This window comes from Pan troglodytes, chromosome 9 (assembly GCF_028858775.2).
Source record: "Pan troglodytes isolate AG18354 chromosome 9, NHGRI_mPanTro3-v2.0_pri, whole genome shotgun sequence".
In the NCBI taxonomy this organism is placed as follows: Eukaryota; Metazoa; Chordata; class Mammalia; order Primates; family Hominidae; genus Pan; species Pan troglodytes.
The window spans coordinates 88,091,004-88,114,410 of NC_072407.2; the positions used below are offsets into that span (position 1 = coordinate 88,091,004).

At 38.8% G+C, this 23,407-nt stretch overlaps 1 non-coding gene across 1 annotated transcript; it reads left to right on the forward strand.

Annotated features, from left to right (window-relative positions):
- Positions 1 to 22,721: 22,721 nt before the first annotated feature.
- LOC112204921 (small nucleolar RNA U13) lies at positions 22,722 to 22,825 on the forward strand. The gene has a single exon (XR_002938664.1). It is a non-coding gene; the product is annotated as a small nucleolar RNA U13 (small nucleolar RNA).
- Positions 22,826 to 23,407: the final 582 nt, after the last annotated feature.

Genomic DNA, 23,407 nt, shown 5'->3' on the forward strand with positions numbered 1-23,407 from the left:
CTTTTATCTCTCAAACACATCCCATCTCTAACCCCACTTCTGTTGCCTTAGTTCCAGCCTTTATGATCTCTGTTATACTAGACTATTTTAGTAACTTCTTAGCTGATTCTCTGTCTTTTATACCCTGACTCTCCAATTCAGATCTTTCTGAAACCAAAATGTGATTGTCTTTTCTTTGCATTAAAATCTTCCAGTAACTCCCCCATCGCTACCCTAAAGGATGAAATTAAGAACTCTCAACCTGGCATACATGGTTCTTCATGATCTGGCCTCATTTTAGAAGTTTCTAAGTATGTAAATAATCAGTGACCATTGTAGAGGTTTATGTGTAACTGTGAAATGAAATACATGGACCAATTTAGAAGAAGATGGGGAATTAGAACTAAGAATAGGCATTACTGACCTACTTTATCTTATATACTTAAGTTTTCTCTGTGTCAGTTTCTTCAGTCTATTTAAGAAATATCTTACCTGAAGTTCCACATGTGCCAACTCACATGGCCACCTAAACCTGTTGAGCCTTGTCTCTTCCCATTCCTCTAAATTCCCCTACCTACCTACTACTTGTTGAGCCTCATCTCTTCTGATTCCTTTAAATGCACTCCAGACAGTATCACACTACTTGACATACTTGGATGTCATGCTGTTTCACATACCAATAAGCAGTTACTGATTTCCTTTTGTTACTCATATATCCTTCTGTTCTCTAATTATTATTGTGATTGACTAATTGCACTAACATGGGGGTGCAGAGATACATCCATGCTAGTATTATGGTTGATGCAAGGTAGATACACAGTAGAGGGTGATTGAATGAATGAATGAATGAGAACGCTTTGAAATCACGCATTCGGACACACCATCACTCCAAACCTCTCATTTGATAAAGTCTGCCCACTTTTTCACACATGTAGCATGTCTACTGGGCGTGGAGGCATAAGCCTATAGTCATAGCTACTTGGGAGGCTGAAGCAGGAGGATCCCTTGAGCCCAGGAGTTTAAGCCTGCAGTGAATTATGATCCTACCACTGCATTCCAGCCTGGATGACAGAGCAAGACACTGTTTCTAAAAATAAATAAAGCATGTCCATCCCATAATTATCTGGTTGGAGCATCATCCTTATTCAGTACCTTGTTAATTAATTTACTCTTTCAAAAAATATGTGTTGAACTGTGTGTCAGGCATAAAGGTTCTAAGTGCCAAACTCTATTTACAGTGAACCCATCAGTACTTTGGGAACTATTTAGTTCTCAACTTGAAGGCCTCTTTGCTTTGATTGTAAAGGAGCGGACCAAAAACAGAAGGAAAAAACTTGAATAACACATTTCCTAGGTATTTCCTAGGCTCTTCCAACTAAAAGGTATGTTGTAGAGAGGCAGGGAGTGTTCGGAGAAGGAGCAGGTTTTTTTAAATGCCTCCTATGTGCTAGAAACACTACATTTTAAAAATGTAATGCTCATAACAATAATTTCAGAAAGTATCATGCCCAAGTATCGTGCCCATCGAATACAAGAAAACAGACAAGTCTTGGAAATTTTTTTTTTTTTTTTTTTGAGGCAGTCTTGCTCTCTCGCCCAGGCTAAAGTGCAGTGGCATGATCTCGGCTCACTGCAAGCTCCGCCTCCTGGCTTCACGCCATTCTCCTGCCTCAGCCTCCTGAGTAGCTGGGACTACAGGCACCTGCCACCATGCCCGGCTAATTTTTTGTACTTTTAGTAGAGACGGGGTTTCACCGTGTTAGCCAGGATGGTCTCGATCTCCTGTCCTTGTGATGCGCCCACCTCAGCCTCCCAAAGTGCTGGGATTACAGGCGTGAGCCATCGCGCCCGGCCAAGTCTTAGAAATTGAGTAACTTTCCAAAATCCCACAGATACTAAGTGGCAGAAGCAAGATTTAAAAAATAATTATCCTTCCAATACTCTGCCCAGACCCTTTAGCCAGTACTTGAAGCAACTGCCAATATAGACTAAATTTATTCAACAGATAGTTCTTGCCTTCCTGCCATGTGCCAGGCTTTTCTAGACGCTATGATAAAATAATGTGCAAGACAAACAGGGCCTCTGTTCTTAGAGATCTTAGTCTCTAAGTCTTAACAAACGAGAAAATAGGTAAAAGTATGCTGCACCTGAGGAACCTTAAGTCATCGTCAATGACTTAAGAAAGTGGCAGAGAAAAGGAATATGGAAGAGAAAATTGACCAGAATTTTTACTTTTATTATAACACTTTGTTATCTAAATTATAATCTTTTGATATTAAGCTAACTAAACTGATATGAACACATGGCAAACCCTTCCCCCCTCACCTTTCTGTGTTTACACTTCCTGATGCTGCCAAATCAGTTAGAGATCATAACTTCACATAACCTTAAAAAGGTAAGGACTTTTCTTCATAGCTAAGTTCCCTTGCTAGAACCTCTAAACAAATAAAGTCATGTGCCGCATGACATTTCAGTCAACAACACACCACAGATACAGTGGTGGTCCTATAAATTATAATACCATATTTTTACTGTATCTGTTCTATGTTTAGATATATGTTTAGCTACACAAATACCATTTTGTTACAGTTGCTTATAGTATTCAGTACAGTAATGTGTGGCACAGGTTTGTAGGTTAGGAGTAACAGGCTATAATATATAATCCTGGTGTGTAGTGGGCTATACCATCTAGGCTTGTGTAAGTGCACTGTGATATTCTGAAACCGACAAAATTGCCTAATGACACGTTTCTCAGCACTTATCCCCATTGATATGTGATGTATGACTGTATTCCACTTCCAACTGCAGGAAACTTATTCAGGCTCCCAGAATACATATTTTTGACAATAACAATAATACATAACTTTGTTGATTACTTACCCTGTTCTAAGCATGTTACATACATTATCTCAGTTACACCCTAAAACAACTTCATGACCTTAAGTGGCGGAGACAGCAAACTGTGTCCTTTTCCCCCTGAGCACATAGTTAGACCACATTTCCCAGCCTCCTTTGCAATTAGTTGGGGTCTTGTGACTGACTTCTGTCCCACAGAATGTGGACAGAAATAATGAAAGCCATTTAAGGCTTGACCCATAAGGTCTCAAAAACCTCCTACAAATCTTTCACATTCTCTTTCTTTCCCTACTTACGGGCTGAATGAAGACTTCAAAGAATCTAGAGAAGGTCAAAACCACAAAATGGAAGAAGCCTGGGGTCATAGATGAATCCTTGGAGGAATGCTGCCTGTGAGAACTGCATGACCAGAAACATAAATTATGCTGCCGGGCGCGGTGGCTCACGCCTGTAATCCCAGCACTTTGGGAGGCTGAGGCGGGTGAATCACCTGAGGTCAGGAGTTAGAGACCAGCCTGGCCAACATGGCGAAACCCCGTCCCTACTAAAAATACAAAAATTAGCCGAGCGTGGTGGCACACACCTATAATCTCAGCTACTCGGGAGGCTGAGACAGGAGAATTGCTTGAACCCTCGGAGGCAGAGGTTGCATTGAGCAGAGATCACGCTGCTTCACTCCAGGTTGGGCGAAAGAGCAAAACTGTGTCTCTAAATAAATAAATAAAGCCCCTGAGATTTTTGATGCTGTTTGTTACAGTGATCAGCTACCCTACCTAATACACTTCTTTTCTCTCCATTTTACTGATAAAGAAATTAAAGCTTAGGAAAAGTTAAGTAACTTGCTTAAGCTTGCTCAGCTATTAGGTTGGGGAAGTAGGATTGGAGCTCAGATCTACCTAACTTTAGAGCTGGGCTCTCACTGCTTGTGTTCCTCGTGGAACTATTTCATGTACTTCTAAAATTTTCATAAAAGTTCCATATGGCCCTTTAATACAAACTGCTACATCTAGCATGGCTACAAAAACAATAATCAGGGTAATCTCCAGCTTCTCTTAACAAGTATGAGGCTCTCTTACTATCTTTAACACATTCCTGCCACACTTTCCTTTCTTTCAGATATATTACTTTTACAATTTCAAAATAACAATATGTTTGGACTTTTTTAGTTATTCAGAGATGATGTCTAGACTGGCGGTTAAATACAATCCTTCCCTTGAAAGGGAAAATTAACCAAACCTTGACCCTGAATCATCATAAAAAAACTATCTAATTAGGCATGGTACAGTGGCTCTCAACTGTAATTCTGGCACTTTGGGAGGCCTCAATGGTAGGATCACTTGAGTCCAAGAGTTCTAGACCAGCCTAGGCAACATAGTGAGACTCCTTATCCACCAAAAATTTTAAAAATTAGCCAAATGTGGTGGTGTGCAGCTATAATACCAGCTACTTGGGAGGCTGAGGCAGGAGGATAGCTTGGGTCCAGGAGCTTGAGGTTATAGTGAGCTAAGATTGGGCCACTGCACTCCAGCTTGGGCAACAGAGTGAGCCTCTGTCTCAAACACACACACACACACACACCACACACACAAACAACCTCCCTATGAAGCAGAATAAAATTAGTACACATGAGATGTTAACATACCTGGGGGCCATTTTTCTCTGTAACCTAAGAGGATGAATCAAGTAAAAATGTATTAGAACATGCAACATTGTGCTAAAATGAAATCAGAAGCTTAATGCTAATGTTAATATTGGGATATTGAGTTTTGACCAGTAGTTGTCGGAAAAATGAAGGAGATTTATTAATTCATTTGAAGCAATGGGAGACGTACTGAATTTGGAGTCAGACACATTAGATCTTGAACTTAGGTTCAAAACTCTGGGCAAGTTATTCACTTTCTAATACATAACGCAGGGATAATAGTAAATATCTTGCAGATTTCCTGTTAGGATTAACATAACGTATACAAAAAAACTGGTGCAATGCTTGACACACAGTTGTCACTCCAAAAATAAGATTAATCAATATTTACCCAGGATTTGCTATGAGCAAAGTACTCTGCTACATTCTCAGGATACAGAGATGACTTAGACAAAATGCCAACGCAGTGTGTTAAGTACTATGATAGAGGTGTTGCATGCAGTATTAAAAGAACAGAGAAAAGGAACACTGAATTCTGCTTGGAGGAATCAATGAGGGTTTCCCAGGGGCATAAATTGCCATGTTCTTCTTTATATGTTTATCCTTTTGGCTTTGCATCTTTATCCTCTTGGCTATCTTATTCCCCCTCTTCTGGATTAAGGTCTTTGATTGTTAATGAACACCTTTGTCCTTTACTCATGGTATTCCCAAGACATTTGACAATTAACAAATATGGGACCAATTCTTCATACAGCAGTAAGGTTGAACAAACCCTACCCAAATTAAAGGGTAAAAGACACTTGATTATATAAGGAAGATCTAAATGGATTATGGCACATGCTTCCATTGTCCAGTTTTGAAAACCTGGGACTATGGCTTTGAAATGCCTTGTGAACTCTATAATCATCTTTGTCTTAGTGTCTGTCTGCATTGCAGTTACTAGATATATGATCATCAGAGTCTTGAATGCTGCTGCACATCCACTGTTAAACTAGATAATTTACAGATGTTCATTCAACAAAAAGGATGAGAAGGTTTCATAAAGAGGTCAAAATAACTACCATGAAAAACTCAATACACCATTGCAACTTATTAAATAGCAATGCAGATCTGGACTGATCACGTCCCAGGTAATAATGGTGTTTCTTCCAGCTTGGGTTGAAGATTGGCTGAAAGAAAGGAGACTGAGAAATGAAGCAAAAACTATAATGATTTGCAAAATGAATCAACTGTACCATTCCGTGACATGCAACACAAACACAAAACTGAAGCCCTTGTTGTTCTAACACCAACTTTCTTAGAGACTTAGAAGTTAAACCACAGATGAACTGATTTAACTGTAACTCTGCAGACACATATGCTCTAGTAGCTCATCTAGTTGACAAATTTAAACCAATCCCTGCACTGGCTACTAATGTGCACCATAAATTCCCCCCTATGATTAACACCAGCCTCCTCTCAAATCCTGTAAGTAATACCTTTCCCTAACTTCCCCCTTTTGAGACATTTTGAGACTAAAATTTTGTTATGGTGATGCTTCTCCTTATTAGTAACTTTAATAAATCCAGATTTGCTTATAATCAGCAGGTTTTCTCATGATCTTTGTATGGAGCTGGCAGGCTAAATTATGTCCCTTCCCTGCCAAAGATGGCAGGTCCTAATGCCTGAAACCTATGGCTATATTTTACATGGTAAAGAAATGTTGACCAGGCACGGTGGCTCACACCTATAATTCCAGCACTTCGAAAGGCCGAGGCAGGTGGATCACTTGAGGTCAGGAGTTCGAGACCAGCCTGGCCAGCATGGTGAAACCCCATCTCTACTAAAAATACAAAAATTAGCCAGGCATGGTGGCACACACCTGTAATCCCAGCTACTTGGGAGGCTGAGGCAGGAGAATCACTTGAACCTGGGAGGTGGAGGTTGCAGTGAGTTGAGATCGCACCACTGTACTCCAGCTGGGAGACAAAGGGAGACTGTGTCTCAAAAAAGTAAATAAATAAAAATACAAAAATTAGCTGGGCATGGTGGCGCATGCCTGTAATCCTAGCTACTTGGGAAGCTGAGGCACAAGAATTTCTTAAACCTGGGAGGCGGAGGTTGCAGTCAGCCGTGATTGTACCACTGCACTCCAGCGTGGGTGAGAAAGCAAAACTCCATCTCAAAAAAAAAAAAAGAAGTGTTGCATTGCAGATTTAATAAAGTTTAGGATGGGGAGATTATCCTGGATTATCTGGGTGGGACCAATGTAATCACGGGGTACTTATAAGAAGAACACAGGCAATCAGAGGGAGGAGAAGGCTATGTAATAACAGAAGTAGAGATAGTGATATCTCCTCAATCCAAGGAATGCCAGTCACATCTAGAACCTGAAAGAAACAATGAATAGATTCCCTTTGGAAACTCTACAAGGACTCATCCTTGGCCACATCTTGTGCTTAGTCCCACCAGACTTATTTTAACACCAACATAAAAGAAGGTAATTTCTGGAGGTTAGAAATCTAAAATCAGGTAAAAGAATAAATTTTCATGTGTTAAATCACTATGTTTGTGGTCATTTTGTTACAGCAACAAGAGGAAACTAATACAGGGAGATTTGGCAGCAATTTGCAAAGTACATTCTTGTTGCTGTGTGGAGAATGGAATGTAAAATAAGAACAGAAGCAAGAAAAATAGCTAAGAAGGAATTGCTGTAGACCAGAAGAGCAGTGATCGTGACTTAAATTAGGGTGGTAGGCATGGAAGTCAAAAGAAGTAGATAGGTTTAGATATATGTTGAATAAAGAATCAACAGAATTTGCTGGTGGATTGAATGGTAGGGAGTAGAATCTGGGGACAAGTTGCTCAAGTAAAGACTATGAAAGGGTGACTCCTAGGATTTTGGACTGAATAACCATGTGAATGGAGAATAAGGACAGACGAAGTTGGAAGGAAGATAGCTTATATGCCACAATTAAAAAGAGCCTGGATATTGTCCTGAAGGCAAGAAGAAGATTGAAAGATTCTAAGGACAGAAATGATATAGAGGACTAACTGATCTTTGTGGAACCTCTCATACTTGAAATTCAATTAGTCTTTTAAATGATTCCCTGAGCCAGAAACCATGATTCCATCTCTTTCCTTCTTCCTCTACCCTGTATAATGATTTGGTTTTTAGTTCAATTACAGCCTTGTTATGAAATATCAAGAAAGTTTTGGACAGCTAAATTTTACATTTTATGGTCTTCATTAGGCCTAATTCACAGTGGATTACATAAGATTAGAAAACAAAAAGCTCATAAAAATAGTTGTTCTCCTTTATAACACTTAGCCCAAGGGCAAGATCAAAATAAAACTAGCTGGTGGATAGAGTACTTTGTGATAGTGGCATTAGAAATAAGAAGAAGCCTATTGATTCTAGAGGTAAAAATGCATAGGAGTTGGCAAAGAGATTGCATGAAATGGATTAAGGAGAATGCAAAGTTTAGGTTGATTCCTAGGTTTCCGGTTGTATCATGATGCTATTCACTAAAAAGGAGAATCCTGGAGCAGGGGGAAGGTGGAAAGGTAGCAGGGAAAGAATGTTGTATTTAGTTTGAACATACTGATTTTTTTAATTAATAAACTTACTTTTTTAGATAAGGTTTAAATTCACAGAAAAATTGAGTGGAAAATACAGACAGTTGCCATGTAGTTCCTGTCCCAACACATGCACAATCTTCCCCACTGTGGACATCACGTGCCACAATGGTACATTTGTTACAATCAGTGAACCTACATTGACACATCATTGTCACCCAAAGTCCATGGTTTACGTGAGGGTTCACTCTTGGAGTTGTACATTCCATGGGCTTTGACAAATGTATGATAGCATGTATCCACCATTACAGAATCACACCGAATAGTTTTACTGACCTAAAAATTCTATGTGTTCTGCCTATTCATCTCTCCCTTCCCCAACCTCTGGCAATCATTGATTTTTCACTGTCTCTATAGCTTTGCCTTTTTCAGAATATCAAATAGTTGGAATCATACAGTATATGCCCTTTTAAGATTGGCTTCTTTCACTTAGTAATATGCAAGTAAGATTCCTCAATGCCTTTTCCTCAATTGCGTGATAGCTGATTTCTTCTTAGCACTAAATAATATTTTGTTATCTAGATGTACCACAGTTTACTTATCCCTTCACCCACTGAAGGACATCTTAGTTGCTTCCAAGTTTTGGCAATTATTAATAAAGCTGCTATAAACATCTATGTGCATGTTTCTGTGTGGACATAAGTTTTCTTTTTCCTTTTTCTTTTCTTTTCTTTTTTTTTTTTTTTTTTTTGAGACAGTCTTACTCAGTCGCCCAGGCTGGAGTGCAGTGGAGCCATCAGGGCTCACTGCAACCTCCTAGGTTCAAGCGATTCTCCTGCCTCAGCCTCCGAAGTAGCTGGGATTAGAGGCACCCGCCATCATGCCCAGCTAATTTTTGTATTTTTGTAGAGACAGGGTTTCACCAGGTTGGCCAGGCTGGTCTCAAACTCTTGATCTTAGGTGATCTGCCTGCCACGGACTCCCAAATTGCTGGGATTATAGGCGTGAGCCACTGCACCTGGCCAAACATAAGTTTTCAGTTCATTTGGGTAAATATCAAAGAGCACAATTGCTAGATCGTATGGTAAGAATATGTTTGTTTTGTGAGAAACTGCCAACTCTCTTCCAAAGGGGCGCCACCATTTTGCATTCCCACCGGTAATGGATGTGAGTTTCCGTTGCTATGCATCCTCTCCAGCATTTGGTATTTTCAGTGTTCTGAATTTTGGGTCATTCTGATAGGTGTGTAGTGGTATCTCGTTGTTTTAATTTGCATCTCCCAATGACATATGATATTGAACATCTTTTCACCTGATTAACGTCTGTGTATCTTCTTTGGTGAGAGTGTCTGGTCAGGTATTTTGCTCATTTTTAAATTGGCCAGTTCATTTTCTTATTGTTGAGTTTTAAGTATTCTTTGTATGTTTTGGATAACAGTCCTTTATCAGATGTTTATTTTGCAAATATTTACTCCCAGTCTATTGCTTATCTTATTCAATTTTACATTGTCTTTCACATAGCAGAAGTTTTTCCGTTTTTTTTTTTGTTTTCTGTTTTTTTGTAAGACAGGGTCTCACTCTGTCACCCAGACTGGAGTGCAGTGGCACAATCAGGGATCACTGCAGCCTTGACCTCCTGGGCTCAAGTGATCCTCCTGCCTCAACCTCCCTAGTAGCTGGGACTGCAGGCATGTGCCACCATGCCTGGCTAATTTGTTTATTTTTTGTAGAGATGGGGTTTCACTATGTTGCCCAGACTGGTCTAAAACTCCTGGCCTCAAGCAATCCTCCTGCCTTGGCCTCCCAAAGTACTGAAATTACAGGTATGAGCCACCATGCCTGGCCAAGTTTTTCCATTTTACTGAAGTCCAGCTATCAGTTTTTTCATGAATCATGCATAGGGTTGAATCTAAAAAGTCCCTGCCATACCCAAGGTCATTTAGGTTTTCTCCTATGTTATCGTGTGGAACTTTTATAGTTTTTTTGTTTTACATTTAGGTTTGCTGTGGTATGAATGTTTGTAACCACTCCCCAAAATCCTAACCCCCAAAATGATGGTATTAGGAGGTGGAGCCTTTGAGAGGTCATTAGGTTACCGTGGGTGGAACTCTCGTTAATTGGATTAGTACCCTTATAAAAGGCCTCAGAGAAATCCCTTCCTCCTGCCATGTGAAGACACAGTGAAAAGAGAGTGATCTGTGAATCACGAAGTGGACCTTCATCAGACATCAAATCTGCCAGTGCCTTGATCTTTGATTTACCACTCTCCAGAACTGCAAGAAATACATTTCTGTTATACATAATCTACCTGCTCTATGGTAGTTTGTTAGAGCATCCTAAATGGATTAAAGACAAGGTCTATGATCCATTTTTTTAATCCTTGATGCTGATTCTAGAATATGATCCATTTTGACTTAATTTTTGTGAAAGGCATAAGGTCTGTGTCTAGATTCATTTTTTTTTTTTTTTGCATGTAGATGTCTAAGTTGTTCCAGCAAAACTTGTTGAAAAGACTATCTTTTCTCCACTGAATTGCCTTTGCTCTTTTGTCAAAGATCAGTTGACTATGTTTATGTGGGCCTATTTCTGGGCTATTTTGTTCCATTAATCTCTTTGTCTATTCTTTTACCAATACCATGCTGTCTTGATTACTGTAGCTTTATAGTAAGTCTTGAAATCAGGTAGTGTCAGTCTTCTTATTTTGTTCTTCTCCTTCAACGGTTAGTTGGCTATTCTGGGTCTTTTGCCTCTCCATATAAACTTTACAATTAGTTCATCAGTATCCATAAAGAACATGCTAGGATTTTGATTGGGATTGCATTGGGAAGAACCAGCATCTTGACAACATTGAGTCTTCCTATCCATAAACATAGAATACTCCTCTATTTTTTTAGTTACTTCATTTATTTGTAGTCTTCCTCATATAGACCTTGTACGTATTTTGTTAAATCTATACCTATTTTATTTTTGGGGTGTGCTAATGTAAACACTAATGTGTTTTCAACTTCAAATTCTACTTGTTTATTGCTAATATATAGGCGAGTGGTTGATTTTTGTATATTAACATTGTATCCTATAACCTTGTTATAATAGCTTATTAGTTCCAGGAGTTCCTTTGGTTGATTCTTTTGGATTTTCTGCATAGATGATCATGTCATCTGTAAACAAAGCCAGTTTAATTTCTTCCTTCCCAGTCTGTATATCTTTTCTTTTCTTTTTTTATTTTATTGCCTTAGCTAGGACTTCTAGTACAATATTGAAAAGGAGTGGTGAGAGGACATCCTTGACTTGTTCATGATCTTAGTGGGAAAGCTTCGAGTTTCTCAGTGTTATGTATGAAGTTAGCCGTAGGGTTGTTGTAGATGTTCTTTATCAAGCTAAGGAAGTTCCCCTCTATTCCTAGTTTCCTGAGAGTTTTTATCATGAATAGTCTTAGGTTTTGTCAAGTATTTTTTCTATATCTGTTTATATGATAACGTGAGCTTTCTTCTTTAACCTGTTGATGTGGTAGGCTACACTGATTGATTTTTTAAGGCTGAACCAGACTTGAATACTGGGAATAAGTCCCACTTGGTCATGGTTTATAATTTTTTATACATACTTTGATTCAATTTGCTAATTTTTTGAGGATTTTTGCATCTATATCATGAGAGATACTGGTCTGTCATTTTCTCATGATGTTCATCTGATTTTGGTATTAGGATTCTGCTGGCCTCATGGAATGAGTTAGGAAGTATTCTCTGCTTTTATCTTCTGAAGGAGATTGTAGAGAATTTGTCTAATTTTTTCCCTTAAATATGTGTTAGAATTCACCAGTGAACCCATCTTGGCCAGGTTCTTTCTGTTTCAGAAGGTTATTAATTATTGGTATCATTTTGTAAATACACCTATGCCTATTCAGATGGTCTGTTTTTTCTTGTATAAGTTTTCGTAGACTATGTCTTTCACAATTCTTTTTATTTATTTATTTATTTATTTTTTGACATGGAGTCGCACTGTGTCGCCCAGGCTGGAGTGCAGTGGCGTGATCTCGGCTCACTGCAACCTCTACCTCCCGGGTTCAAGCGATTCTCCTGCCTCAACCTCCCAAGTAGCTAGGATTACAGGCATGCGCCACCATGCCTGGCTAATTTTTGTATCTTTAGTGGAGATGGGGTTTTGCCATGTTGGCCAGACTGGTCTCGAACTCCTGACCCTGTGATCCATCTGCCTCGGCCTTCCAAAGTGTTGGGATTATAGGCATGAGCCACCGCTCCCAGCCTCACAATTCTTAAGTTACTGCATTTCATCTAAGTTATCACATTTGTCAGCATAGAGTTGTTCATAATGTTCCTTCCTTTTAATGTCCCTTCTTTCATTTCTGGTGTTAGTAACTTGTGTCTTCTGTTTTTTTCTTAGCCTGGTTAGAGGTTTATTGATTTTATTGATCTTTTCAAATAATCAGCTTTTCATTTTTTAAATTTCTCTCCATTAATTAATTTCCTGTTTTCAATTTCATTGATTTTTGCTCTAATTCTTATTATTTTCTTCTGCTTACATTAGACTTAATTTGCTCTTATTTTTGTCATTCCCTAAGGTGGTGGCTTAGGTTATTGATTTTAGATCTTTCTTCTTTTGTAACATATGCATCCAGTGCTATAAATTTCCCTTGAAGTACTCCTTTTGCTGTATCCCACAAATTTTGATAAATTGTATTTTCATTTTCATGTAGTTTAAAATATTTTTAAAATTTCTCTTGAGATTTTTTTTTTGACTCATGTGTTATTTGGAAGTGTGTTGTTTAATATCCAACTATTTGGGATCTTCCCACTTTCTACTGCTGATTTCTAGTTTAGTTCCATTTGGCCTGAGAACAGACATTGTAAAATTTTTATTCTTGTAAATTTGTTAAGGTGTATTTTATGGCCCAGAATGTCGTCTTTCTTGATGAATGCTTTACATGAGCTTGAGAAGAATATATTATCTGTTTTTGTTCGATAAAGTCATCTATAGATGTCAGTTATATCCAGTTGAGTGACAGTTTTGAGTTCAACTATATCCTTACTGATTTTCTCCCTGCTGGATCTGTTTATTCCTAATAGAGGAGTGTTATGGTCTCCAACTACAATAGTGGATTCATGTATTTCTCTTTGTAGTTCTATCAATTTTTGCCTCACGTATTTTGATGCTCTACTGTTAGGCACATATACGTTAAGAATTGTTATGTCTTCTTGGAGTATTGACCTCTTTATCATTATGTAATGCTCCTCTTTATCCCTGATAATTTCCTTGATCTGAATTCTGCCCTGTCTGAAATAATAGCTACTCCTCTATTTTGATTAGTGTTAGCATAGTATATTTTTCTACATCACTTCATTTTTAATATGTATATTTCTTTATATTTAAAGTAGGTTTTTTGTAGACAGCGTATAGTTGGAGCTTGGTTTTTGATCCACTCTGACAAGGTGTGCTTATTTTTTATTTGTTTGTTTGTTTCTTTGAGACAGTCTCACTCTGTTGCCCAGGCCGGAGTGCAGTGGCGCAATCATGGCTCACTGCAATCTCTGCCTCCTCCCAGGTTCAAGCGATTCTCCTGCCTTGGCCTCCTGAATAGCTGGGATTACAGGCGTGCACCACCATGGCCTGGCTAATTTTTGTGTTTTTACCAGAGACTGGTTTTCACCATGTTGGCCAGGCTGGTCTCCAACTCCTGGCCTCAAGCAATCTGCTGGCCTCAGCCTCCCAAAGTGCTGAGATTACAGGTGTGAGCCACTGTGCCTAGTCTGACAAGATGTGCTTAAGCCACTGATGTTTAAAGTAATTATTAATATAGTTGGGTTAATATCTACCGTATTTGTTTTTGTGCTCCATTTATTGCCCTTATTCTTTGTTCCTATTTTTGTCTTCCACATGTTTTCTGCCTTTGAGTTTTTAATTGAGTGTTTTATGTGATTCTGTTTTCTGTCCTTTCTTAGCATATTGATTGATTATACTTGTTTTGTTTTTACTTTTGTAAGTGATTGCACTAGAGTTTGCTATATACATTTACAAGTAATTCAAGTCTACTTTCAGATAACACTATACCACTTCACAGGTAGCACAAGTACCTTATAATAACAAAGTATTCCTAATTCCTCCCTCCTGTCACTGATACTATTGCTGTCATTTATTTCACTTATCCATAAGTATACATAAGCATATATATAATATACATATATAGTCAAATACATTGTTGCTATTAATATTTTGAACAAAATGTTACATTCAAAAAATTAGGAATAAGAAAAATAAAATTGATTCCCAAAGCTCTTCCTTTCTTTATATAGTTCCAAGTTTCTTACCTATATCATTTTCCTTCTCTTGGAAGAATTTCTTTTAGCATTTCTTGCAGGGCAAGTCTACTGGTGGCAAATTCCTTTCATTTTTGTTTGCCTGAGAAAGTCTTTATTTGTTCTTCACTTTTTTTTTTTTTTTTTTGAGGTAGAATCTTGTTCTGTCACCCAGACTGGAGTGCAGTAGTGTGATCTTGGCTCACTGCAACCTCTACCTCCCAGGTTCAAGTAATTCTCCTGCCTCAGCCTCCTAAGTAGCTGGGACTACAAGCACACACCACCATGCCCGGCTAATTTTTTTGTATTTTTAGTAGAGATGGGATTTCACCATGTTGGCCAGGCTGGTCTGAAATTCCTGACCTCAACTGATCTGCCTGCCTCAGCCTCCCAAAGTGCTGGGATTACAGGCATGAGCCACCACGTCCGGCTCTTCTTCACTTTTGAAGGATAATTTTGCAGGGTACAGAATTCTAGATTGCTGGGTTTTTTTCTTTCAACACTTTAAATATTTTGCTCCACTTCATTCTTGTTTGTATGATTTCTGAGGTGAAGTCAGATGTAATTATAGTTAAGGTGTTTTTACCCTCTAGCTTCTTTCAAGATTTTTTCTTTATTTTTGATCTTCTGAAGTTTGAATAAATGTGCTTAGTATAGTTTTGGTGGGCATTTATTTTCTTTAGTGTTCTCTGAGCTTCTTGGATCTGTAGTTTGGTGTCTGACATTAATTTGGGGAAATCTCAGTCATTATTGCTTCAAATATTGCTTTAGTTCCTTTCTCTCTTTCTTTTCCTTCTGATATTTCCATTACCTGTAAATTACACTTTTTGTAGTTGCCTTACAGTTCTTGGATATTCTGTTCTGTGTTTCTTTTTTCCAGTAATTTTTAAATCTCTTTTTCTTTCATTTTTGGAAGTTTCCTTGTCACATCCTCAAGCTCAGAGATTCTTCCCTCAGCCCAGTCCCGTCTACTAAGGAGCTCATCAATGGCATTCTTTATTTCTGTTAGTGTTCTTGATCTCTAGCCTTTCTTTCTGACTTTTTCTTAGAATTTCCATCTCTCTGCTTATATTTTTCCATCTGTTCTTAAATGTTGTCTACTTTTTACATTAGAGCCCTTAACATATTAATCATATTTGTTTTAATTCCCAGTCTGATAATCCCATAATCTATGCCATATCTGAAACTGGTTCTGATGCTTAAGTTTCTTCAAACTGTTGTTTTTTGCCTTTTAGTGTGCTTTGTATAGTACTATTTTGTTGGAATCTGGACATAATAACTAAGTGAAAGAAATCCCAGTAAATAGGCCTTCAGTGATAAGGTCTGGGTAAAGTGGTAAGGTTTGGGGGGATGAAAAGCATTCTATAGTCCAGTGATTTGATTCCAGTGTTTTGTGAGCATGTGTACTTCCAGTCCTCCAGATAGGTTAGGCACTGATAGGTTAGTCCCCCAGTAGGTTAGGCTCTTGTGGTATCATATAAAATATAATAATCTTGTGTATAATATAAAAATATATTTGGTCTGTCCCTGTCTTCTGGCACAGAACTCCTAAAACCTTTGGAATTTCCCTTGGAATGATAGGAGTGCCTTTGTTATTCATAACGAGTCCCTTTCAACCATGTCTATGTTTATACCAATAAGGTGACTTATGGTGGGGCCCTTAGACGGCCTCAGGATAGAACTGGTCTCCGGAAAGAACAAGTGATTAGAGGGTGAGAATTTTCAGCCCCATTCATAATCTCTGGGGAGGGAATAGGGACCTGGAGATTGAGCTCTATAAAAACTCTTGAACATTGAAATTCAGAGAGCTTCTGAATTGGTGAATACATCCGTGTATTGGAAGGGTGGTGCATTCTAATTCCATGGGAACTGAAGTTTCTGAGCTCAGGACCATTCTAGACCTTGCCCTGTGCATTTCTTTATCTGGTTGTTCATTTGTGTCCTTTATAATAAACCAGTAAATGTAAGTAAAGTGCCTTCCTGAGTACTGTGAGCCATTCTAGCCAATTACTGAACCTGAGGAGGGGCTCATGGGAGCACCATATTTATTTATTTATTTATTTATTTATTTTTAATTTTTATTTATTTATTTATTTATTTATTTATTTATTTTTGAGATGGAGTCTTGCTCTGTCACCCAGGCTGAAGTGCAGTGGCGCGATCTCAGCTCACTGCAACCTCTGCCTCCCAGAAGGAACCCTGTATTTATAGCCAATCAGTCAGATGTATGAGTGCCCAGGGACTTCTGATAGGCATCTTAAATGGAGGAGGTCTTGAGAGATTGAGCCCTTAAACCTATGGCGCCTGATGCCAACTCCAGGTAGTTAGTGTCAGAATTGAATGGAATTGTTGGCATCCACCTGGTATCCAGAGAATTGGAGAATTGGTTGCTGGTGTTGGAAAAAAATCCATTCAGATAAAATAGTTCCCAATGATGGTAGGCCTTGTTAAGAAAGAAGTGCTCTATCATATTTTAAAATGGTTCCTTTTCCTCTTCCCCTGCAAGAAGCCTAAGGGATTTTTCTCCAGTAGTCACTGTGTGTACCTGGTAGACCTTCAGGAGGTAAAACTCACAAAAGTGTTGGGGCTTCCTAGGACAAGGTCCCCCTGGAGTTTTTAACTCTAAGACTTGTCCACATTGAACCTCCAGCAATTCGTGAATTACAGGTTAGGTTTTCCTCCCCTAGCACTGGCTCCTGCAGAGGTTTCTGACTGTGGGTTTCCACTCTGGTAAATTTTGATTCCCTGTATCTTCCTGCCTATCTTCAATTTTGGGGCAGCAGTTTGCCCTGTGACCTCGTTTTTTTTGACAGATCTAAGAAATGTTGTAGATTTTTCTGTTTGGTCAGCTTTTTTATTTGCTGTTAGGATGGATTGGTGATTTTTTTTTTTTTTTTTTTTTGAGACGGAGTCTCACTCTGTTGCCCAGGCTGGAGTGCAGTGGCGTGACCTCGGCTCACTGCAACCTCCTTCTCCCGGGCTCAAGAGATTCCTCCTGCCTCAGCCTCCCGAGTAGCTGGGATTACAGGCATGTGCCACCACACCTGGCTAATTCTTGTATTTTTAGTAGAGACAAGGTTTGACCATGTTGGCCAGGCTGGTCTTGGATTCCTGACCTCGTGATCCACCCACCTCGGCCTCCCAGAGTGCTGGGATTACAGGTGTGAGCCACTACGCCTGGCGAGTGTTGACTTTTAAGCTGCTTACATGCGAGGATAAAAACTGAAAGTCCTGGACATACTGATTTAGAGTTGTTCCTGAGATACCCAAATGGAACTCTCCAGTATGCCAAAGGGTATTGATGTGGCTTTCAGTAAGCTGGAGATCACACCCAAACACTGTGAGTGTGTAAGAAGTTGGTAAAATCATGGAATGTATGAAGTTAACCTGGGAGTGAACTAAAGACAGTCCTGGGTATTTCCAACATTAAAGGGGCAGCATACAATTTTGAATGAGCACTGAAGATATATAGTCACTTTCTGATAAAATTAAGTTTTCCGTGGTACCTTGTTATAGCTCATATAAATTTATCAAAGTTCATTACCTTTTACTCTTTTACACCCACACCTCCCACACCTCATTTAACTAAAGCAATTATATTATATAATTTGCTCATCCTGGGGCAATTTTTAAGATGTAGACTTTTTAACAGTGGAATAAAGTATTTCCAACTACCTTTTAAATAAGGTTCTATAGATTGTTTAATTCAAATCTTTTGTTTAAACATATCACTTTAAAGCAAATATATTTTATTCCAGTTGGCAAACTAAAGAAAGTTTCGAGTACTGAATTCTAAACCTCCAGAAGTAGGATTAAAAATTTAGATGCTTGAGGATTCCAGGAAACAGCAACATTTCTGCAGGCTACAGTAGAATAAAGGCTGGAGGGACACATCTGCCAAACTTTATATTATAATTAAATCACTTTGTACTGTCATAGCTTTAGTTTAGAAGAGAATGTTTGTGGGGATTTTTAATCAGATAAAAATAGGGCTGCTGTTTTCTCTATACCAATTAACATAGTTGACATTTAGCCAGATCTACCCTGGACACAGTAGGGGATGTACAGTTTGTCCTGGTTCTGTGGGAAATGGAAAATGCAGTACTTGGCACAAGAAAAATATGTGAACCCAAAAAAATGTTGTCAAATATAGCAAGTCAAATTAAGTAAATTGATTTACTGAAGGGCAGTCTATGCTTTCGAGAGAAAAAAGCAGGAAGAAAGACTTTCTGGACTACTAAAAAGCTGAAGAGACCTTGAGTTTAACTGTTAACATTATATGTTAATAAATGAGCATATTTAGTTACAGCCATTTTTCTAGCACTTAAATATGCAATTCTTACGATGAGTTTAAGAAAGGAACTGGTAGTGGCTCGTACACAGCATATAAAGACATGTTAAGGTTGGGCGCTGTGGTTCATACCTGTAATCCCAGTGCTTTGGGAAGCCAAGGCAGGTAGATCACTTGAGGTCAGGAGTTCAAGACCAGCCTGGCCAACAGAGTGAAACCCTGTCTCTACTAACAATACAAAAATTAACTAGGCGTCGTGGTACACACCTGTAATCCCAGCTACTCAGGAGGCTGAGGCAAGAGAATCGCTTGAACCTGGGAGGAGGAGGTTGTAGTGAGCCGAGGTCGTGCCACAGCACTCCAGCCTGGGTGACAGAGCAAGACTCCGTCTCAAAAAAAAAAAAAAAAAAAAGACATCTTAAAAATTTTTAGCACAGAAAGACTACTTACATGCCATCTAACCCAATTCCTTCACTTATAGATGAGGAAAATTGATCCCAGGGATGTTAAACTGCTTTCATCAAGTCACACTGATATGTTGCCCTCTCAGAACTTCTGCCACACATCCTTTGGCTCATGCACCAAAAACTTTAGGAGAATATCAACGATATAGTAACATTTCAAATAACTACAATGCTTGAAGAATAGTTTATTCTCATTCATTTGAAATTCTGATTAATGTTTTGAAAGAAAAGTATTTTTATATTTATAACTTCTTAAAAATTTATCCCAGGTGTCTTAGCTCATAGTAGCACCTTTATAAGTAATAGGTTGAAAACATGAAATTGCTGATATTAGCTACTTTTTTTAACCACAAAAATAGCAAATTTTGACCAAGTGTGGTGGCTCATGCCTGTAATCCCAGCACTTTGGGAGGCTAAGGCAGGCAGATCACTTGAGGTCAGGAGTTCGAGACCAGCCTGGCCAACATGACAAAACCCTGTCTCTACTAAAAAATACAAAAATTAGCCAAGCGTGGTGGTGGGTGCCTGTAATCCCAGCTACTGAGGAGGCTGAGGCAGGAAAATCGCTTGAACCCAGGAGGTAGAGGTTGCAGAGAGCCAAGATCACACCACTGCACTCTAGCCTGGATGACAAAGTGAGACTCTGAAAAAAAAAATCAAGAAAGAAAGAGAGAAAGAGAAAAAGAAGAGAGAGAGAGAAAAAAAGAAAGAAAGAAAGAAGAGAAGAGAAGAGAAAAGGAAAGGAAAAGAAAGGAAAGAAAATAAATTTTGGGACTTGTACTAGTCAGCATCCAAAATGGATCTCAGTGATCTTTACCTCTTGGTATTCAAGTCCTTGTATAGCCCCTGCCCATGATGAAGAGAAAAAGAAAGAGAGAGAAAGAAAAGAAAGAAAATAAATTTGGGGACTTGTATTAGTCAGCATCCAAAATGGATCTCAGTGATCTTTACCTCTTGGTATTCAAGTCCTTGTATAGCCCCTGCCCATAATGAATAGGAATGACCTGTGCAACCAATAGAATATTGAGGAGTTGAGGATGTTTGACTTCTGAGGCTAAGGTCATAAACAATATTGCAGCTTCCACTTTGCTCTTTCCTGGCTTATTCACTCTGGCAGGAATCAGCCACCAAGTTATGAGAACACTCAAACAGTCCAAGGGAAAGGTCCACGTGGCGAAGAACTCAGACCTCCCGCCAATAGCCTGCACTAACTTGCCAGCCTGTGAATGAGCCATCTTGGAAGCAGATCTTCCCACACCACAGTAAAACCTCCAGAAGTCCTGACCAACATCTTGATTGCAACCTCATGAGGCACCCTGAGCCAGAACCAACCAGCTAATCTCTTCTTAAATTCCTGGCCTATGGAAACTATGTGAGATACTGTTTTTTGTTTATTTTTTTTTAGAGACAGAGTCTCCCTATGTCACCCAGGCTGGGAGTGCAGTGGCTTTTCAAAGGTGCACAATCAGTACACTACAGCCTGGAATTCCTGGGCTCAAGACATACTCCTGCCTCAGCCTGCCAAGTAGCGGGGACTACAGGCACATGTCACAGTGCCCACTGAGATGCTATTGTTTTAAGCCACTAAGTCTTGGGATAATAGGTAACAAATATGGAGCTTTTACAAATATGTATCTGGGCCAGGCGCAGGGGCTCATGCCTGTAATCGCAGCACTTCGGGAAGCCAAGGCAGAAGGATCTCATAAGCCTAGGAGTTCGAGACCAGCCCAAGCAACATAGCAAGACTGTATCTCTACAAAAATTAAATTGAAATAATTTGCTGGGTGTGGTGGTGTGTGCCTGTAGTCCTTGCTACTAGGAAGGCTGAGGGGGAGAGGAACACTTGAGTGCCGGCATTTGAAGTTACAATAAGCCATGATTGTGCCACTGCACTCCAGCCTGGGAGTGAGACCCTGTCTTTAAAACAAACTATATATATATATATATATATATATATATATGTATATATACACACACACACACACACGCACAGACGTATACACGTGTGTGTGTGTATATATATATATGACTAGAGGCTGGGCATAGTGGCTCATGCCTGTAATCCCAGTACTTTGGGAGACTGAGGTGGGAGGATTATTAGAGCCCAGAAGTTTGAGAACAGCCTGGGCAACATAGTGAGACCCCATCTCTATGAAAAAAAGAAAGAGGCCAGGAGCAGTGGCTCACGCCAGCACTTTGGGAGGCCGAGGCGGGCAGATCATGAGGTCAGGAGACTGAGACCATCCTGGCTAACACGGTGAAACCCCATCTCTACTAAAAAAAATACAAAAAATTAGCTGGGCATGGTGGCGAGTGCCTGTAGTCCCAGCTACTCGGGAGGCTGAGGCAGGAGAATGGTGTGAACCTGGGAGGCAGAGCTTGCAGTGAGCCAAGATTGCACCACTGCACTCCAGCCTGGGCGACTTAGCGAGACTCCATGTCAAAAATAAAAATAAAAAAATAAAAAATAAAGTATAAGACTAGATAGTATTAGGAAATTTTACAGCATTACTAAGGAATGGCATTTTGTTTCTTTTAAAATATGGTTTATAGTTCATGTGGTTTCCTTGGACCAATAAGACCCTTCCTAAATCCATTCCAGAGATTATTATTTTGGGTCTCATTCCCTCCTTAGAGAGCCCTCTAAGAATCTCTCCCTGCAAGGTGACTCAAGTTCACACCAATGTTTCTCTGCTTTGATCCTTAGTAAAACTTGTTGGACTTTACAGTTCATTCTTTTAGCATCTAATCTCTAATTGTTTCAAGTATGCATTGCTTATCTCTTCAATTAGATCAATTCGATTGTAAAATTCCTGCAGCCAGGACCACATCTTTTACTTGCTTTAGACCTTCAACATTGTTGTCTGCTGGGGGCACATTACATGAGTATCATTACTCATTTATTGATTGACCAAATTAATAGAATCGCTTCTCAACATAGTTTTCCTCCTTGAAGATCATTTTATCCTAGAAACCATTCTTTATTTCAGAATGTGGCATAGATTTTCGACATGGACTTTTTTCCCCCAAGAAAATCATACAGTACTTTAAAACACCCAAGTCTATCATATAATCCTCTTTGAGTTATTCATATTTCCTAAATGTGCTGAATTTTTTGCTATCACTTTGTGACTTTCTCCAATTGTGAAGCTACTAATTTAATTATATTATTTTATAATTGCTAAAATACAGGTTAGGCCAAAAAGAGCTTGCTGTGGTAACTACATGGACTCTGTCTGAAAGGCCCACCCCTAACATTTGCAATAGTGGGACCAAATGATACATAGCAGCCTATATATCATATGTCTAAATATTTCAAAGTCAGGTATCAAACTATCAAACTTTTAGAAAAAAAAAAGAAGTATGTTCTATTCTTCTGTCTTGATAAGTTTTCTTCCTAGTTATTTCTTCTCTGAATTTCAGTTTTATATTTTCTATTTCTATCTTGACCTTAACTTGTACTCATTCTCAGAGTCTTAAAAGATTTAAAAAAAAACCAAAGTGACTGTATTCAAAGTGTTTAAATATGTCGTCCATCAAAAAATGTAAATTAAAAACTGGAAAATTCCCATTATTTAATGTTAGAAAGGAATTTTTCTAAAGTATTCAAAAGAATCTCTCCTGATCCTTTTGTAGTTCATGAGTGTAATGATTGAGTGTTCATGCACATGTGTGAGATATGCCACCCTTGAACCTTGTTACACCGTTGTCACATTGCCCGTTTGACATGAAAAAAAGAAACAAAAGAAAAATAATCTTTCCTAAAATTTCTAAAGAGAAAAGCAAATTATAATCATTAAATATCAACTTCTTTTTCAGATTCACCATCTGCTCTGAAAATGTCAAAATTTTAAATCAAAAGAATTAAACAAAAAATGTTTTAAAAATTATTTGCATCATTTAAATATTTTAATAAAAATAAAACCATTTTTAATGATCACATTCAATGGCCACTCAGTGGCCAATGTGAAGAAATGGTATCACACTTCACGCATGTTATGTATAACCTTCATATACACACATTTGAATAATATAAATTGTTTTATCTTAGAAAATGTTCCTCAGCCACCATATTTAATTATTGCAAATAAAATACTAGTTCACAAGTAGTCAGGAAACACAAATTAAAACATGAAGAAGGCCAGGCACAGTGGCTCATGCCTGTAATCCCGGCACTTTGGGAGGGCTAGGTGGGCAGATCACTTGAGGTCAGGAGTCTGAAACACCAGCCTGGCCAACATGGCCAAACCCCATCTCCACTAAAAATACAAACATTAGCTGAGTGTGGTGGCGCAGGCCTGTTCCCAGCT